Genomic DNA, 19567 nt, shown 5'->3' on the forward strand with positions numbered 1-19567 from the left:
CATCAACTCTTGATTAGGAAACCTCAAAGCATGTTAACCCAACTCTAGTCCATCAAGGTTATCATGCACATCCCTTGGGTCGTTAAGCATCAACTCTTGATTAGGAAACCTCAAAGCATTTTAATCCAACTCTAGTCCATCAAGGTTATCATGCACATACCATTTGGGTCATTAGGCATCAACTCTAGACTAGGAAACCTCAAAGCATGTTAACCCAACTCAAGTCCATCAAGGTTATCATGCACATCCCTTTGGTCGTTAAGCATCAACTCTTTACTAGGAAACCTCAAAGCATGTTAACCCAACTTTAGTCCATCAAGGTTATCATGCACATCCCTTCGGTCGTTAAACATCAACTCTTGATTAGGAACCCTCAAAGCATGTTAACCCAAATCTAGTCCATCAAGGTTATCATGCACATCCTGGCATGTTTTTAAACTAAACAAAAAAGTTAATATCCAATTGAGTGAAAAGATAAAAGATTGAGAGCATTGATTTCAACGATATAACCCTCAAAGCATGTTAACCCAACTCTAGTCCATCAAGGTTATCAAGCACATCCCTTGGGTCGTTAAGCATCAACTCTTGATTAGGAAACCTCAAAGCATGTTAATCCAACTCTAGTCCATCAAGGTTATCATGCACATCCCTTGGGTCGTTAAGCATCAACTCTAGATTTGGAAACCTCAAAGCATGTTAACCCAACTCTAGTCCATCAAGGTTATCATGCACATCCCTTGGGTCGTTAAGCATCAACTCTTGATTAGGAAACCTCAAAGCATGTTCACCCAACTCTAGTCCATCAAGGTTATCATGCACATCCCTTGGGTCGTTAAGCATCAACTCTATATTAGGAAACCTCAAAGCATGTTAACCCAACTCTAGTCCATCAAGGTTATCATGCACATCCCTTGGGTCGTTAAGCATCAACTCTTGATTAGGAAACCTCAAAGCATGTTAACCCAACTCTAGTCCATCAAGGTTATCATGCACATCCCTTGGGTCGTTAAGCATCACCTCTTGATTAGGAAACCTCAAAGCATGTTAACCCAACTCTAGTCCATCAAGGTTATCATGCACATCCCTTGGGTCGTTAAGCATCAACTCTTGATTAGGAAACCTCGAAGCATGTTAACCCAACTCTAGCCATCAAGGTTATCATGCACATCCCTTCGGTCGTTAAACATCAACTCTTGATTAGGAAACCTCAAAGCATGTTAACCCAACTCTAGTCCATCAAGGTTATCATGCACATCCCTGCATGCTTTTAAACTAAACAAAAAAGTTAATATCCAATTGTGTGAAAAGATAAAAGATTGAGAGCATTGATTTCAACGATATAACCCTCAAAGCATGTTAACCCAACTCTAGTCCATCAAGGTTATCATGCACATCCCTTGAGTCGTTAAGCATCAACTCTTGATTAGGAAACCTCAAAGCATGTTAACCCAACTCTAGTCCATCAAGGTTATCATGCACATCCCTTGGGTCGTTAAGCATCAACTCTTGATTAGGAAACCTATAAGCATGTTAACCCAACTCTAGTTCATCAAGGTTATCATGCACATCCCTTGGGTCGTTAAGCATCAACTCTTGATTAGGAAACCTCAAAGCATGTTAACCCAACTCTAGTCCATCAAGGTTATCATGCACATCCCTTGGGTCGTTAAGCATCAACTCTTGATTAGGAAACCTCAAAGAATTTTAATCCAACTCTAGTCCATCAAGGTTATCATGCACATACCATTTGGGTCATTAGGCATCAACTCTAGACTAGGAAACCTCAAAGCATGTTAACCCAACTCAAGTCCATCAAGGTTATCATGCACATCCCTTTGGTCGTTAAGCATCAACTCTTTATTAGGAAACCTCAAAGCATGTTAACCGAACTTTAGTCCATCAAGGTTATCATGCACATCCCTTCGGTCATTAAACATCAACTCTTGATTAGGAACCCTCAAAGCATGTTAACCCAAATCTAGTCCATCAAGGTTATCATGCACATCCCGGCATGTTTTTAAACTAAACAAAAAAGTTAATATCCAATTGAGTGAAAAGATAAAAGATTGAGAGCATTGATTTCAACGATATAACCCTCAAAGCATGTTAACCCAACTCTAGTCCATCAAGGTTATCATGCACATCCCTTGGGTCGTTAAGCATCAACTCTTGATTAGGAAACCTCAAAGCATGTTAATCCAACTCTAGTCCATCAAGGTTATCATGCACATCCCTTGGGTCGTTAAGCATCAACTCTAGATTTGGAAACCTCAAAGCATGTTAACCCAACTCTAGTCCATCAAGGTTATCATGCACATCCTTTGGGTCGTTAAGCATCAACTCATGATTAGGAAACCTCAAAGCATGTTAACCCTACTCTTGTCCATCAATGTTATCATGCACATCCCTTCGGTCGTTAAACATCAACTCTTGATTAGGAAACCTCAAAGCATGTTAACCCAACTCTATTCCATCAAGGTTATCATGCACATCCCTACATGTTTTTAAACTAAACAAAAAAGTTAATATCCAATTGTGTGAAAAGATAAAAGATTGAGAGCATTGATTTCAACGATATAACCCTCAAAGTATGTTAACCCAACTCTAGTCCATCAAGGTTATCATGCACATCCCTTAGGTCGTTATGCATCAACTCTTGATTAGGAAACCTCAAAGCATGTTAACCCAAATCTAGTCCATCAAGGTTATCATGCACATCCCTTGGGTTGTTAAGCATCAACTCTTGATTAGGAAACCTCAAAGCATGCTAACCCAACTCTAGTCCATCAAGGTTATCATGCACATCCCTTGCGTCGTTAAGCATCAACTCTTGATTAGGAAACCTCAAAGCATGTTAACCCTACTCTTGTCCATCAATGTTATCATGCACATCCCTTCGGTCGTTTAACATCAACTCTTGATCGGGAAACCTCAAAGCATGTTAACCCAACTCTATTCCATCAAGGTTATCAAGCACATCCCTACATGTTTTTAAACTAAACAAAAAAGTTAATATCCAATTGTGTGAAAAGATAAAAGATTGAGAGCATTGATTTCAACGATATAACCCTCAAAGCATGTTAACCCAACTCTAGTCCATCAAGGTTATCATGCACATCCCTTAGGTCGTTATGCATCAACTCTTGATTAGGAAACCTCAAAGCATGTTAACCCAACTCTAGTCCATCAAGGTTATCATGCACATCCCTTGGGTTGTTAAGCATCAAATCTTGATTAGGAAACCTCAAAGCATGTTAACCCAACTCTAGTCCATCAAGGTTATCATGCACATTCCTTGGGTCATTAAGCATCAACTCTTTATTAGGAAATGTCAAAGCATGTTAACCCAACTCTAGTCCATCAAGGTTATCATGCACATCCCTTGGGTCGTTAAGCATCAACTCTTGATTAGGAAACCTCAAAGCATGTTAACCCAACTCTAGTCCATCAAGGCTATCATGCACATCCCTTGGGTCGTTAAGCATCAACTCTTGATTAGGAAACCTCAAAGCATGTTAACCCAACTCTAGTCCATAAATGTTATCATGCACATCCCTTGGGTCGTTAAGCATCATCTCTTGATTAGGAAACCTCAAAGCATGTTAACCCAACTCTAGTCCATCAAGGTTATGAATCACATCCCTTGGGTCATTAAGCATCAACTATAGATTAGGAAACCTCAAAGCATGTTAACCTAACTCTAGTCCGTCAAGGTTATCATGCACATCCCTTCGGTCGTTAAACATCAACTCTTGATTAGGAAACCTGAATGCATGTTAACCACCCTCTAGTCCATCAAGGTTATCATGCACATCCCTGCATGTTTTTAAACTAAACAACAAAGTTAATATCCAATTGTGTGAAAAGATAAAAGATTGAGAGCATTGATTTCAATGATATAACCCTCAAAGCATGTTAACCCAACTCTAGTCCATGAAGGTTATCATGCACATCCCTTGGGTCTTTAAGCATCAACTCTTGATTAGGAAACCTCAAAGCATATTAACCCAACTCTAGTCCATCAAGGTTATCATGCACATCCCTTGGGTCGTTAAGCATTAACTCTTGATTAGGAAACCTCAAAGCATGTTAACCCAACTCTAGTCAATCAAGGTTATCATGCACATCCCTTGGGTCGTTAAGCATCAACTCTTGATTACGAAACCTATAAGCATGTTAACCCAACTCTAGTCCATCAAGGTTATCATGCACATCCCTAGGGTCGTTAAGCATCAAATCCTGATTAGGAAACCTCAAAGCATGTTAACACAACTCTAGTCCATCAAGGTTATCATGCACATCCCTTGGGTCGTTAAGCATCAACTCTAGATTAGGAAACCTCAAAGCATGTTAACCTAACTCTAGTCCATCAAGGTTATCATGCACATGCCTTCGGTCGTTAAATATCAACTCTTGATTAGGAAACCTCAAAGCATGTTAACCCAACTCTAGTCCATCAAGGTTATCATGCACATCCCTCCATGTTTTTAAACTAAACAACAAAGTTAATATCCAATTGTGTGAAAAGATAAAAGATTGAGAGCATTGATTTCAACAATATAACCCTCAAAGCATGTTAACCCAATTCTAGTCCATCAAGGTTATCATGCACATCCCTTGGGTCGTTAAGCATCAACTCTTGATTAGGAAACCTCAAAGCATGTTAACCCAACTCTAGTCCATCAAGGTTATCATGCACATCCCTTGGGTCATTAAGCATCAACTCTTGATTAGGAAACCTCAAAGCATGTTAACCCAACTCTAGTCCATCAAGGTTATCATGCACATCCCTTGGGTCGTTAAGCATCAACTCTTGATTAGGAAACCTCAAAGCATGTTAACCCAACTCTAGTCCATCAAGGTTATCATGCACATCCCTGCATGTTTTTAAACTAAACAAAAAAGTTAATATCCAATTGTGTGAAAAGATAAAAGATTGAGAGCATTGATTTCAACGATATGTAACCCTCAAAGCATTTTAACACAACTCTAGTCCATCAAGGTTATCATGCACATCCCTTGAGTCGTTAAGCATCAACCCTTGATTAGCAAACCTCAAAGCATGTTAACCCAACTCTAGTCCATCAAGGTTATCATGCACATCCCTTGGGTAGTTAAGCATCAACTCTTGATTAGGAAACCTATAAGCATGTTAACCCAACTCTAGTCCATCAATGTTATCATGCACATTCCTTGGGTCGTTAAGCATCAAATCTTGATTAGGAAACCTCAAAGCATGTTAACCCAACTCTAGTCCATCAAGGTTATCATGCACATCCCTTGGGTTGTTAAGCATCAACTCTTGATTAGGAAACCTCAAAGCATGTTAACCCAACTCTAGTCCATCAAGGTTATAATGCACATTCCTTGGGTCATTAAGCATCAACTCTTTATTAGGAAATGTCAAAGCATGTTAACCCAACTCTAGTCCGTCAAGGTTATCATGCACATCCCTTGGGTCGTTAAGCATCAACTCTTGATTAGGAAACCTCAAAGCATGTTAACCCAACTCTAGTCCATCAAGGTTATCATGCACATCCCTTTGGTCGTTAAGCATCAACTCTTGATTAGGAAACCTCAAAGCATGTTAACCCAACTCTAGTCCATCAATGTTATCATGCACATCCCTTGGGTCGTTAAGCATCTTTTCTTGATTAGGAAACCTCAAAGCATGTTAACCCAACTCTAGTCCGTCAAGATTATCATGCACATCCCTTGGGCCGTTAAGCATCAACTCTAGATTAGGAAACCTCAAAGCATGTTAACCTAACTCTAGTCCATCAAGGTTATCATGCACATCCCTTCGGTCGTTAAACATCAACTTTTGATTAGGAAACCTGAAAGCATGTTAACCCAACTCTAGTCCATCAAGGTTATCATGCACTGTTGGGTTATGAGCATTCTAACACTCCTAAGTGTACATGCAACCCTAAATACCTTTGATCTATGTTTTCTTTATTATACATGCAAATATGAACATCCAAGGTATTATCCTAATCTAGCATACAATATTATCAATATAACAAGATAGAATACATACCTCTTGATGGTGCTTGTCTTCATGAAGCTTGAGTGCCTAGTGCCCCAATTGTGACACCTCAAATGGTTCACACAACACCATAAGCACTTGGAATAACTTAGAGAGAAATTAGAACACTTCATGAAATCGTCTAGCCCTCATACACACACATAGTGTTAGTCACGATTTCTTGAGCCATGGGTTTCTTTTATATGGTGGCTATTAGGGTTACACCATGTAACTCATGACTTTACCCATTCCTTATGCTCCATGGGTTTTAACCTCCATGGAGTATCCATGGGTCACCCCATGGACTTAGTCCAACATAAGGAATCTTGGATCACAAGCCCACATATATAAGAATGAATGATTTACACAATCAACCCATATATTTAATTAGTCTTCTTTTGATCACTTAATTAATTCTAGATTAATTCTTGATCAATACTAATTAAATAATCTCATTATTCTTATTATTAATATACTAGAACTTATAATATATTAATAACCGTAAGTGTCTTATTTCTCTCATTATAGTCTATCCAAGTGCATGATGCCATGCAACCCAAATGGACCATGCCGGGTCGGGTCAAGTCTTACCAGTTATAGTTATGGACTTAGACATTAATCCAACAGTCTCCCACTTGGATAAGTCTAAAACTATTATTGCGTATGACTTCAGGAACCAACTGGCAATCGTAGCTCTCAAAAGCTTCTGTCGAAGTCTGACCTTGTAGATGAACTCTAATCTTTGTCAACGACTTGTCCATTAGATAAGGGATCATATATTCCTCCATTCTAGATATCATATGGACTGAGACATGGATTATAATCATTCTCTCTGTCCATTTGTTGTTTCCTGATTTTCGATTTATGACGACTGACTAATTGAACAAATCAAATCAGTCCTGGCCCGGCCGAGCACTTCCATTTGTCATCATCAAATCATCGAGGGGCCCACAGATATCGCTTTCATCCCGAAGGTAAAAGGAATGGATAAACTTCGACTCATATGGCTTGTTCTACTACTTGTTGAATCATACACAAAGGCACGTTTTATAGCACCGAGTTACCAAATGCAGTTTCGTGCAATCAATGTACAACCAACTCATAGTAACAACTCATATCTCTAGGTTTGAAGAATATAAGATATTATCGTCTCATGATCACTCGTGATAAAATCCATGAAGTGATTCCAATGAGCGCGGGTTGAATCCAATACTCAGAACTTATGAGCACTCATGAGTGTTGTAGCCCTTTGTCCAACATCTTAGACCTCTACAAGCCAACCCATGACAGTCTTAATTCATATCTACATCCAACATATGACCGACTGTGGATGGTTTGAATAACTTAGTCATTCCGGAAGAATAACCTAGTTTATTCGGGAAGTCAAAACATGCAAAGTGAAACACAATAATAATTGAATCCAATATGGTCTCAGAACTTATGAATATAAATAAAACTCCTTTTATTTATCACCATATGATTACACATTATTCATTGTATATTGTTTCAGCTATCAACATTATTCTTGAATTTGAAACAATAGTTGTCCCATGCTCCAAGCATGCACACTATGTTTTCTAAACAATAGTCATGCCATACACCAAGTATGCATACTATGTTTGTCTATGATCTTTACCTTGTGAACTAGATCAATTGAACATAACTTCAATGATTCTCTTTTCACACTCCCAAATCCTTACTGCAAATGCAAGAATTCCAAATTCATGTCATTTACTGAAATCTGTTAGATTCTAAACTTATATGCATCGATCCTCTTGTAATGATTATGCACAAAGTCAGAAAGACTTAACAACAATCATTACAGAGCATTCCAAAGGAGATCAAGTCCTTGGAACCATCCTTCTTGCATTAAGTTGCCTTAATCTTACACAGATTGAAAATTCTAACTTTGAAACATTTCCAGATTCCATTTCGACTATCACTTCTGAACAAGAGTTGCCTCCTTACAGATTATGTCAATATGTTCCTTCCAGAATTATCACTATACTTCAAATTGTCCTTGAGAAACCAATCTTTGGTAAACCTTAGATTGTCCTCGACAATTGTTTAATCCTTTTAGTCATATCCAGTTCTAAACCTTTTCCTTTCTTAATGCCCTAGGCATTTGGAAAATTTTAGAAAGGATGAATATAGCACATGTAATCGGTCCTATATCTGAAGCATATGGGACACGATTCATGATGTATCACATAAAGACTAAACCAGTCTTTTGCTATAACATTTCCATTTCAATTTGCCAAGTTCTCATAATTCAGATTATGAAAAGGGATGCCGTAATCATAATCGAATTTAAGAACGCAAATAATAATGGACCCATATACAGAATTTCCTTATGTTGAGCCATTCCAACATGAAATTCATATATATCCTTGACTAAATGATTAAAACCTCACAATCTAAGCTTATAGATTTGAGATGAAGTATAATTTCCTCTCCCTTAATTATAGCAAAACAACTTTTTCCCAATTGAAACCTTTTGTTTTCTATAATTAACATTGCTAGCTTGCAATACTTATCGTAATTATCATGCTCCCACTAACATGATGATTATTAGCATAACACTTATGCTCCCACTAGCTTTGACATGTACTCAGAAATCACTGGACTTCTAGAAATCAATACTTTATTGACTTTCTTACCAAAGTTCAGATTTCTGATACTAGATTGTTTTGATAAAACTTTATCAAAAACATACACCTTCCTTAGATAGCTTGTGGGTGTGTCAAAACAATTTTAAGAACTATGAAAAGGGATGCCGTAATCATAGTCTTGATCGTTTTGACCTTTGCCATTTCTCACAAGTCCAAGTTAGTGTGCCGGTAAACCACTCACGCTCCACTAACGACTTTGAGAATGCAAATATCACAATTGCTATCTAACTAAAATCTACTTAGTCAAAGTGTTTCCTCACCATCATTTTCATGAATCGGAGAGAAACCTTATGACACTTAGATTTAATGGTGTATGTGTTCTTATCCATGTGAATTGTCATAACCATAGTCACAAGACAAGGATAATGACAAATCCAAACTCATATGGACTGAACTCAATCTTAATTTCTTGCCACCTGGCAGCTCAAGGGCCTGCCATTGCTTCCAAGTTGTTGTGCAACACATTGAGAACTCTAAGAACTCATATGCAAAGCCAACTTTAACTAGAATGGGCACAGAATATGTCAACACGATAGGTTATAAACCTCAAGTCGTGTGCTAGTGAAGAACTTCAGGTTTCATTCTTGATTAGTTCTTGAGAATTTCAAGACCTTTAAGACTCCCACTGTCCTCTTGACCTATAAGACTCCCTTGTCAAACATCCAAGAGATAGTGCGGATTCTAATCAAGACAAACACTCCACACAATTGGCCTTAGTTGGTCTTTGTTTTATCCAAAACATCACAACTTACCAATTTCAAATGTACAAGGGTAGAAAACTTTTACTCTTACATTTGTCAAGTGTTTTAAACCTTCTTTAAGACATGTCACTCAAATTACAATCTTGGAGTATGACTCTAAGACTTATATTGGAACGAAGTATGACTCATCTTCTTGATTTAACCATTTCAACAATTTCAAGATCCCTTCTTCTTAGTCATAAGAATGCACTAAGACTTTCTTAGAGAACAAATTTTGATATGGTTTCTTAATCATTAAGATGATCACAAAGCTGATACTAAATTACTCTCCCATCTTTTCAGATTTGAGAAACTTTTATCCTTCTGCCTCAGTTGATTCTTCTTATTCGCTCTGTCATACATTGGAACCTTTTCCAATGTCTCAGAGTTACACTTAAGCTTGTAAGTATAATCATATTTACTGAACTCTAGTAAAATATGACGAATAGCCTTATATCTTTTGTGGTGGACTTAATCAGTGCACATGACTATGTACTCGACCCCTTAGTCCATTACTTGACTCACACATTCATGTGAATAAGTAATTAGTCTTAATTTTCCAATACTTGAAAGTTCTCATTCATCATGCTATAGAATTTGCATGATTCCAAGTCCCGGTCCAATTGAGACTTTGGATGATGAGAATCTTTCCTTGTTTGGTAAATTTAGACATTACCACAAATGAAAGAATCAATTTCATATTTCCACTCTTGCTATTAATGGAATCGTATAAGCAACAATTTTTCCTCAAATGCCATTGTAAGGATATTTTAAAATAAATAAAATCAAAACTTTCTTTTATTTTAAAACTATGCGGAAAAACTTATCCTTACAACCCATATGAAAAACTTGTTGTTATCTATTCCTTAGCAATATCTTATAACTCCTAAGAATTAGCTCAAGAATCCGATCTTCAAACTACGCGATAGAAATCCATCTACGCGATCAGATTCAGCATATTCTTTCTTTAAGTTCCTTTACTTTTTCTTTGATTCTTAAAACAACACCATGTGACCCAGTCACATCATGTATAAGGAATCTCAGAATAGAAACTTAACAGAGTTAGAGTAGTGGACTTTTACCTGAAGTAGAATCAATCTTATTGACTTTAACATCCTTAGGTAAATTAGGCAGCTTCGCAACTAATGACCCTTACTTTGGCAATATAAACATATGGACCCTTTGATAATGGTACACAGGACTATTACAGACTTAGTTTTTCTCTTTAACATTTGATCAACCGAGTTGACTATGGCCGATCCCTTTCCATTGGGAAGAGAATGCTTTTTCTGTATTTCCAGTGTCACCATTGTCAATGTCCATAAAGTTTCAGGAAGTTGATCTTAACAATAGATAAGATCATTAAGGGTCTTGTCATAGTCTATTTCATAGGTGTCCCAAAGGAACTCACTATGTGACTTAGAAAGTGATTTAACCACCAACTTTCTCAAGACATTGACACCCAACTCTCCCGGCTTGTCAATATGTGTCTACATCTCCAAGATGTGATCACACCTAGACCTTGTCTTGCCAATAGGGTTCGAGTGACCTTAAACTTTTCAAGAACTTGAGGGTTAGGGAGAATAATTAGAGGAGGAGAGAGAAGTATGATATCCATGGGACATCATCTTCATTTAGGAAAGCTTGTTTCAAGAGATTTGGGAAGATCATAAATGTCTAAACCAGACATCTTTTTAGGAGATATTCAAGATAGTTGATTTTAAAGTCCTTAATATGACACCCAATATGAAATATTAAGGCTAGGACCCAACAAACTATTTTATAACATAGAAGAGGTATGCCGTAATCCAAGCTATAAAATAATTTGAAGGTAGGTGAATGACGATTCACCAATTTCCACCAAGATAAACGAAATGTATTATTAGGTTTTAATTGGCTTTGAAACTCCTAGATCTTTTGAGATTCATTGAACTGTTCAATGGCATGTTTCAATCTCGAGTGTGCCCTTCAGGTTTTGTGACTGGGATGCCGAGGATCACAAAACAAGGTGTGAAGTAACCATGCAAATTACTTGGCACCATTAAGTGTTTACCCCTCAATCGATGTGCCGGTTAACCACACACGCTCCATCGATACTATGATAAACATTAAGTTACCCTTCGCCTACCTTGTTAAATACGAGTTAGTGTGTCGGTTAACCACACGCGCTCCACTAACCGACTCAAACAAAGTGCAAAGTGTAATTTCGTGGATTAGCACCTTATTCACATTTTTCTAAGTAACTAAGATTGGGTATTATTAAAAGTTTAGTTACTTAGTATTTATCATTAATACTTTTAATGAAGGGAGAATTATAGTCATGTCAAACCCGTTCAGCTAACGACCCTCCACCAGTCAAGCGAGCGGTGGGTGAGAGTGAACACCCATTAAGTTGCCATTTTATAGGCAACAACCTTATACCCACCTTATAGACCGGCTTCGTGAATGAGGCGTACTAGCGGTAAGACCGACTTTACTCTTATACATGTATATATTATTAACTTATAATATTATAAAGTATAAGGGTTGAATTTTAACTTTTAAAATTCTAAGGGCTAACTTGGAATTAAAGTATTCATAAGAGAAAACTTTACAAATTCCAAAACTTGAGGGCAAGTTTTGAAACTATTCAAAACTAATTAATTCCATAACTTATGTATTTAAAGTAGTTTTAATCCAAAAACTCTTCAAGTTCCATAACTTGTGGACAAATTATAAAAGACTTTAAACTAATAAAGAATTAATTTTTTCTTTATTTTATAACTTATGGAATTAATTAAGGTTACATATTTTATTTATTTATTTATTAATGAAGTGACTCTTGAACCTCCATAACTTAAGGACAAGACTCTTCATCTTTTTTGTAACCTTTGCCAACTTTATGAGTTTTATGAGTCTTTAATGTGACTCTTCATGTAACTTAAGGATAAGTTACACAAACACATTTTATACTCAACTCTTAGATTAATTTGGATTGAAAACAACTTTTTCACTCAAATTTTCTATTAATCTAAGCAACTCATAAGAACAAGATAATTCAAATCATACTTTTTCATGTAATTAGTCTAACCTTTAAACTAATACAAAACATGAATCTATTGACAATTATCTTGAAAATGGATTAGCATGAACATTACCACATTTAAAAACAAGTTTATAAGTTCAAAAAACAACTTAGGGTAATGTTCCTAGTCCATTTCTAGCCAAAAACCTCGAAAATATGCTGTCTGGGGTCCAACTCGTCGAGTGCATGAACACAACTCGGCGAGTTGGATGCATTTTTCCTTGGACTCGTCGAGTCCCTTCATGGACTCGGCGAGTCAGCTGGGCTGACAGCATCAAAACTCGATTTTTCAGCTTCTATTGCAGGTATAACAAGAAAACAAGCCTAGGCTCTGATACCACTGTTGGGTTATGAGCATTCTAACACTCCTAAGTGTACATGCAACCCTAAATACCTTGGATCTATGTTTTCTCTATTATACATGCAAATATGAACATCCAAGGTATTATCCTAATCTAGCATACAATATTATCAATATAACAAGATAGAATACATACCTCTTGATGGTGCTTGTCTTCATGAAGCTTGAGTGCCTAGTGCCCCAAGTGTGACACCTCAAATGGTTCACACAACACCATAAGCACTTGGAATAACTTAGAGAGAAATTAGAACACTTCATGAAATCGTCTAGCCCTCATACACACACATAGTGTTAGTCACGATTTCTTGAGCCATGGGTTTCTTTTATATGGTGGCTATTAGGGTTAGACCATGTAACTCATGACTTTACCCATTCCTTATGCTCCATGGGTTTTAACCTCCATGGAGTATCCATGGGTCACCCCATGGACTTAGTCCAACATAAGGAATCTTGGATCACAAGCCCACATATATAAGAATGAATGATTTACACAATCAACCCATATATTTAATTAGTCTTCTTTTGATCACTTAATTAATTCTAGATTAATTCTTGATCAATACTAATTAAATAATCTCATTATTCTTATTATTAATATACTAGAACTTATAATATATTAATAACCGTAAGTGTCTTATTTCTCTTATTATAGTATATCCAAGTGCATGATGCCATGCAACCCAAATGGACCATGCCGGGTCGGGTCAAGTCTTACCAATTATAGTTATGGACTTAGACATTAATCCAACATGCACATCCCTGCATGTTTTTAAACTAAACAACAAAGTTAATATCCAATTGTGTGAAAAGATAAAAGATTGAGAGCATTTTAACCCAACTCTAGTCCATGAAGGTTATCATGCACATCCCTTGGGTCGTTAAGCATCAACTCTTGATTAGGAAACCTCAAAGCATGTTAACCCAACTCTAGTCCATCAAGGTTATCATGCACATCCCTTGGGTCGTTAAGCATCAACTCTATATTAGGAAACCTCAAAGCATGTTAACCCAACTCTAGTCCATCAAGGTTATCATGCACATCCCTTGGGTCGTTAAGCATCAACTCCTGATTAGGAAACCTCAAAGCATGTTAACCCAACTCTAGTCCATCAAGGTTATCATGCACATCCCTTGGGTCGTTAAGCATCACCTCTTGATTAGGAAAACTCAAAGCATGTTAACCCAACTCTAGTCCATTAAGGTTATCATGCACATCCCTTGGGTCGTTAAGCATCAACTCTTGATTAGGAAACCTCGAAGCATGTTAACCCAACTCTAGCCATCAAGGTTATCATGCATATCCCTTCGGTCGTTAAACATCAACTCTTGATTAGGAAACCTCAAAGCATGTTAACCCAACTCTAGTCCATCAAGGTTATCATGCACATCCCTGCATGCTTTTAAACTAAACAAAAAAGTTAATATCCAATTGTGTGAAAAGATAAAAGATTGAGAGCATTGATTTCAACGATATAACCCTCAAAGCATGTTAACCCAACTCTAGTCCATCAAGGTTATCATGCACATCCCTTGAGTCGTTAAGCATCAACTCTTGATTAGGAAACCTCAAAGCATGTTAACCCAACTCTAGTCCATCAAGGTTATCATGCACATCCCTTGGGTCGTTAAGCATCAACTCTTGATTAGGAAACCTCAAAGCATGTTAACCCAACTCTAGTCCATAAATGTTATCATGCACATCCCTTGGGTCGTTAAGCATCATCTCTTGATTAGGAAACCTCAAAGCATGTTAACCCAACTCTAGTCCATCAAGGTTATCATGCACATCCCTTGGGTCGTTAAGCATCAACTCTAGATTAGGAAACCTCAAAGCATGTTAACCTAACTCTAGTCCATCAAGGTTATCATGCACATCCCTTCGGTCGTTAAACATCAACTCTTGATTAGGAAACCTGAAAGCATGTTAACCCAACTCTAGTCCATCAAGGTTATCATGCACATCCCTGCATGTTTTAAACTAAACAACAAAGTTAATATCCAATTGTGTGAAAAGATAAAAGATTGAGAGCATTGATTTCAACGATATAACCCTCAAAGCATGTTAACCCAACTCTAGTCCATGAAGGTTATCATGCACATCCCTTGGGTCGTTAAGCATCAACTCTTGATTAGGAAACCTCAAAGCATGTTAACCCAACTCTAGTCCATCAAGGTTATCATGCACATCCCTTGGGTCGTTAAGCATCAACACTTGATTAGGAAACCTCAAATCATGTTAACCCAACTCTAGTCCATCAAGGTTATCATGCACATCCCTTGGGTCGTTAAGCATCAACCCTTGATTAGGAAACCTATAAGCATGTTAACCCAACTCTAGTCCATCAAGGTTATCATGCACATCCCTAGGGTCGTTAAGCATCAAATCTTGATTAGGAAACCTCAAAGCATGTTAACACAACTCTAGTCCATCAAGGTTATCATGCACATCCCTTGGGTTGTTAAGCATCAACTCTTGATTAGGAAACCTCAAAGCATGTTAACACAACTCTAGTCCATCAAGGTTATAATGCACATTCCTTGGGTCACTAAGCATCAACTCTTTATCAGGAAATGTCAAAGCATGTTAACCCAACTCTAGTCCATCAAGGTTATCATGCACATCCCTTGGGTCGTTAAGCATCAACTCTTGATTAGGAAACATCAAAGTATGTTAACCCAACTCTAGTCCATCAAGGTTATCATGCACATCCCTTGGGTCGTTAAGCATCAACTCTTGATTAGGAAACCTCAAAGCATGTTAACCCAACTCTAGTCCATCAATGTTTTCATGCACATCCCTTGGGTCGTTAAGCATCATCTCTTGATTAGGAAACCTCAAAGCATGTTAACCCAACTCTAGTCCATCAAGGTTATCATGCACATCCCTTGGGTCGTTAAGCATCAACTCTAGATTAGGAAACCTCAAAGCATGTTAACCTAACTCTAGTCCATCAAGGTTATCATGCACATCCCTTCGGTCGTTAAATATCAACTCTTGATTAGGAAACCTGAAAGCATGTTAACCCAACTCTAGTCCATCAAGGTTATCATGCACATCCCTGCATGTTTTCAAACTAAACAACAAAGTTAATATCCAATTGTGTGAAAAGATAAAAGATTGAGAGCATTGATTTCAACGATATAACCCTCAAAGCATGTTAACCCAACTCTAGTCCATCAAGGTTATCATGCACATCCCTTGGGTCGTTAAGCATCAACTCTTGATTAGGAAACCTCAAAGCATGTTAACCCAACTCTAGTCCATCAAGGTTATCATGCACATCCCTTGGGTCGTTAAGCATCAACTCTTGATTAGGAAACCTCAAAGCATGTTAACCCAACTCTAGTCCATCAAGGTTATCATGCACATCCCTTGGGTCGTTAAGCATCAACTCTTGATTAGGAAACCTCAAAGCATGTTAACCCAACTCTAGTCCATCAAGGTTATCATGCACATCCCTTGGGTCGTTAAGCATCAACTCTTGATTAGGAAACCTCAAAGCATGTTAACCCAACTGTAGTCCATCAAGGTTATCATGCATATCCCTTGGGTCGTTAAGCATCAACTCTTGATTAGGAAACCTCGAAGCATGTTAACCCAACTCTATCCATCAAGGTTATCATGCACATCCCTTCGGTCGTTAAACATCAACTCTTGATTAGGAAACCTCAAAGCATGTTAACCCAACTCTAGTCCATCAAGGTTATCATGCACATCCCTGCATGTTTTTAAACTAAACAAAAAAGTTAATATCCAATTGTGTGAAAAGATAAAAGATTGAGAGCATTTATTTCAACGATATATAACCCTCAAAGCATTTTAACCCAACTCTAGTCCATCAAGGTTATCATGCACATCCCTTGAGTCGTTAAGCATCAACCCTTGATTAGCAAACCTCAAAGCATGTTAACCCAACTCTAGTCCATCAAGGTTATCATGCACATCCCTTGGGTCGTTAAGCATCAACTCTTGATTAGGAAACCTATAAGCATGTTAACCCAACTCGATGTCCATCAAGGTTATCATGCACATTCCTTGGGTCGTTAAGCATCAAATCTTGATTAGGAAACCTCAAAGCATGTTAACCCAACTCTAGTCCATCAAGGTTATCATGCACATCCCTTGGGTTATTAAGCATCAACTCTTGATTAGGAAACCTCAAAGCATGTTAACCCAACTCTAGTCCATCAAGGTTATAGTGCACATTCCTTGGGTCATTAAGCATCAACTCTTTATTAGGAAATGTCAAAGCATGTTAACCCAACTCTAGTCCGTCAAGGTTATCATGCACATCCCTTGGGTCGTTAAGCATCAACTCTTGATTAGGAAACCTCAAAGCATGTTAACCCAACTCTAGTCCATCAATGTTTTCATGCACATCCCTTGTGTCGTTAAGCATCATCTCTTGATTAGGAAACCTCAAAGCATGTTAACCCAACTCTAGTCCATCAAGGTTATCATGCACGTCCCTTGGGTCGTTAAGCATCAACTCTAGATTAGAATCAACTCTTGATTAGGAAACCTCAAAGCATGTTAACCCAACTCTAGTCCATCAAGGTTATCATGCACATCCCTGCATGTTTTTAAACTAAACAACAAAGTTAATATCCAATTGTGTGAAAAGATAAAAGATTGAGAGCATTGATTTCAACGATATAACCCTCAAAGCATGTTAACCCAACTCTAGTCCATCAAGGTTATCATGCACATCCCTTGGGTCGTTAAGCATCAACTCTTGATTAGGAAACCTCAAAGCATGTTAACCCAACTCTAGTCCATCAAGGTTATCATGCACATCCCTTGGGTCGTTAAGCATCAACTCTTGATTAGGAAACCTCAAAGCATGTTAACCCAACTCTAGTCCATCAAGGTTATCATGCACATCCCTTGGGTCGTTAAGCATCAACTCTTGATTAGGAAACCTCAAAGCATGTTAACCCAACTCTAGTCCATCAAGGTTATCATGCACATCCCTTGGGTCGTTAAGCATCAACTCTTGATTAGGAAACCTCAAAGCATGTTAACCCAACTGTAGTCCATCAAGGTTATCATGCATATCCCTTGGGTCGTTAAGCATCAACTCTTGATTAGGAAACCTCGAAGCATGTTAACCCAACTCTAGCCATCAAGGTTATCATGCACATCCCTTCGGTCGTTAAACATCAACTCTTGATTAGGAAACCTCAAAGCATGTTAACCCAACTCTAGTCCATGAAGGTTATCATGCACATCCCTGCATGTTTTTAAACTAAACAAAAAAGTTAATATCCAATTGTGTGAAAAGATAAAAGATTGAGAGCATTGATTTCAACGATATATAACCCTCAAAGCATTTTAACCCAACTCTAGTCCATCAAGGTTATCATGCACATCCCTTGAGTCGTTAAGCATCAACCCTTGATTAGCAAACCTCAAAGCATGTTAACCCAACTCTAGTCCATCAAGGTTATCATGCACATCCCTTGGGTCGTTAAGCATCAACTCTTGATTAGGAAACCTATAAGCATGTTAACCCAACTCTAGTCCATCAAGGTTATCATTCACATTCCTTGGGTCGTTAAGCATCAAATCTTGATTAGGAAACCTCAAAGCATGTTAACCCAACTCTAGTCCATCAAGGTTATCATGCACATCCCTTGGGTTATTAAGCATCAACTCTTGATTAGGAAACCTCAAAGCATGTTAACCCAACTCTAGTCCATCAAGGTTATAGTGCACATTCCTTGGGTCATTAAGCATCAACTCTTTATTAGGAAATGTCAAAGCATGTTAACCCAACTCTAGCCCGTCAAGGTTATCATGCACATCCCTTGGGTCGTTAAGTATCAACTCTTGATTAGGAAACCTCAAAGCATGTTAACCCAACTCTAGTCCATCAAGGTTATCATGCACATCCCTTAGGTCGTTAAGCATCAACTCTTGATTAGCAAACCTCAAAGCATGTTAACCCAACTCTAGTCCATCAAGGTTATCATGCACATCCCTTGGGTCGTTAAGCATCATCTCTTGATTAGGAAACCTCAAAGCATGTTAACCCAACTATAGTCCATCAAGGTTATCATGCACATCCCTTGGGTCGTTAAGCATCAACTCTAGATTAGGAAACCTCAAAGCATGTTAACCTAACTCTAGTCCATCAAGGTTATCATGCACATCCCTTCGGTCGTTAAACATCAACTCTTGATTAGGAAACCTGAAAGCATGTTAACCCAACTCTAGTCCATCAAGGTTATCATGCACATCCCTGCATGTTTTTAAACTAAACAACAAAGTTAATATCCAATTGTGTGAAAAGATAAAAGATTGAGAGCATTTTAACCCAACTCTAGTCCATGAAGGTTATCATGCACATCCCTTGGGTCGTTAAGCATCACCTCTTGATTAGGAAACCTCAAAGCATGTTAACCCAACTCTAGTCCATCAAGGTTATCATGCACATCCCTTGGGTCGTTAAGCATCAACTCTATATTAGGAAACTTCAAAGCATGTTAACCCAACTCTAGTCCATCAAGGTTATCATGCACATCCCTTGGGTCGTTAAGCATCAACTCTTGATTAGGAAACCTCAAAGCATGTTAACCCAACTCTAGTCCATCAAGGTTATCATGCACATCCCTTGGGTCGTTAAGCATCACCTCTTGATTAGGAAACCTCAAAGCATATTAACCCAACTCTAGTCCATCAATGTTATCATGCACATC

This window comes from Lactuca saligna, chromosome 6, assembly GCF_052625555.1.
Source record: "Lactuca saligna cultivar CGN05327 chromosome 6, ASM5262555v1, whole genome shotgun sequence".
Lineage (NCBI taxonomy): Eukaryota > Viridiplantae > Streptophyta > Magnoliopsida > Asterales > Asteraceae > Lactuca > Lactuca saligna.